Genomic DNA, 2,272 nt, shown 5'->3' on the forward strand with positions numbered 1-2,272 from the left:
CCGGCCAGAGAGAGAGAAGCGCCAGTTACTGCCGAACTTCAGCTTCCTGGCCTCCCCTCGGGGACGGGAGGCACCTTATTTCCAGAAAGTGGCTTCCTGGGCCCGGGCCGCAGCCAGGGGCTGGCAGTGCGGGGACCAGGCTGCTGTGGCAGAGGGACTCGGCCATCTCGCCCGTGGCCTCAGCCCCGGCCACCATCTCCCCTCCTCCTGCCTTCCTGCCTGTCAGCGAGGCCATAGCTGTGGCCTCCCGGGTGTGTGACCTCCCGTGTGTTTGACCTCAGGGTGGTGTGGCCTCCCAGGTGCTGTGGCCTCCCAGGTGCTGTGGCCTCCCAGGTGCTGTGGCCTCCCAGGTGCTGTGGCCTCCCAGGTGCTGTGGCCTCCCAGGTGCTGTGGCCTCCCAGGTGCTGTGGCCTCCCAGGTGCTGTGGCCTCCCAGGTGCTGTGGCCTCCCAGGTGCTGTGGCCTCCCAGGTGCTGTGGCCTCCCAGGTGCTGTGGCCTCCCAGGTGCTGTGGCCTCCCAGGTGCTGTGGCCTCCCAGGTGCTGTGGCCTCCCAGGTGCTGTGGCCTCCCAGGTGCTGTGGCCTCCCAGGTGCTGTGGCCTCCCAGGTGCTGTGGCCTCCCAGGTGCTGTGGCCTCCCAGGTGCTGTGGCCTCCCAGGTGCTGTGGCCTCCCAGGTGCTGTGGCCTCCCAGGTGCTGTGGCCTCCCAGGTGCTGTGGCCTCCCAGGTGCTGTGGCCTCCCAGGTGCTGTGGCCTCCCAGGTGCTGTGGCCTCCCAGGTGCTGTGGCCTCCCAGGTGCTGTGGCCTCCCAGGTGCTGTGGCCTCCCAGGTGCTGTGGCCTCCCAGGTGCTGTGGCCTCCCAGGTGCTGTGGCCTCCCAGGTGCTGTGGCCTCCCAGGTGCTGTGGCCTCCCAGGTGCTGTGGCCTCCCAGGTGCTGTGGCCTCCCAGGTGCTGTGGCCTCCCAGGTGCTGTGGCCTCCCAGGTGCTGTGGCCTCCCAGGTGCTGTGGCCTCCCAGGTGCTGTGGCCTCCCAGGTGCTGTGGCCTCCCAGGTGCTGTGGCCTCCCAGGTGCTGTGGCCTCCCAGGTGCTGTGGCCTCCCAGGTGCTGTGGCCTCCCAGGTGCTGTGGCCTCCCAGGTGCTGTGGCCTCCCAGGTGCTGTGGCCTCCCAGGTGCTGTGGCCTCCCAGGTGCTGTGGCCTCCCAGGTGCTGTGGCCTCCCAGGTGCTGTGGCCTCCCAGGTGCTGTGGCCTCCCAGGTGCTGTGGCCTCCCAGGTGCTGTGGCCTCCCAGGTGCTGTGGCCTCCCAGGTGCTGTGGCCTCCCAGGTGCTGTGGCCTCCCAGGTGCTGTGGCCTCCCAGGTGCTGTGGCCTCCCAGGTGCTGTGGCCTCCCAGGTGCTGTGGCCTCCCAGGTGCTGTGGCCTCCCAGGTGCTGTGGCCTCCCAGGTGCTGTGGCCTCCCAGGTGCTGTGGCCTCCCAGGTGCTGTGGCCTCCCAGGTGCTGTGGCCTCCCAGGTGCTGTGGCCTCCCAGGTGCTGTGGCCTCCCAGGTGCTGTGGCCTCCCAGGTGCTGTGGCCTCCCAGGTGCTGTGGCCTCCCAGGTGCTGTGGCCTCAGGGTGCTGTGGCCTCGGGGTGGTGTGGCCTCCTGGGTGGTGTGGCCTTGGGGTGCTGTGTCCTTCCGGGTGGTGTGGCCACGGCTGCAGCCGTTGGGGCTGCCCTGCAGGTCTGGGGGGCCTGGCCCTCGGGAAGCACTGCCCAAGGCTGTCATCGCGCTTTGTGGGGAGCCACTGTGGCCACTGTTCCCTTTGTTCTCCTTTAAATCCTAACAGAGCCTCTCTCCACAAGCCCCGGCCTTTGGTCTCAGGCATTTCTGAGGTTTGACCTTAAATCTAAGACGAGAGTCCCTGGGTGACAGGGGTTCCCTGAGACCGCACTGTGGGCCCCGGGAGCCAAGCCGCCCACCCCTCACCACTGCCCTGCAGGTGGAACCCGCTTCCTGCTCCTGCGCTGTCCCCAGGGGTCACAGGGTCCGCCCTGGGCCTCAGGCGAGAAAGCCCCTATTTTTAGCTGCAGGGCAGACCCCTCCCCCACTTCCCTCTGGGGCCACTGGAAGGTGCCCGGGGTCCACAGAGCTGGGGAAGCTCCGGCCCAGCCCTCAGGCTCACCCCACCCTCCCTGGCCCAGCAGGCCCAGCCTCCACACTGCCCGGGGCACAGGACAGGGAAGCCTCCTTCCCCTGGGGATGGCCCCCCACCGACCCTCCCACTCGCCCAGCTGGGCC

Source organism: Myotis brandtii, unplaced genomic scaffold (assembly GCF_000412655.1).
Source record: "Myotis brandtii unplaced genomic scaffold, ASM41265v1 scaffold1873, whole genome shotgun sequence".
NCBI lineage: Eukaryota > Metazoa > Chordata > Mammalia > Chiroptera > Vespertilionidae > Myotis > Myotis brandtii.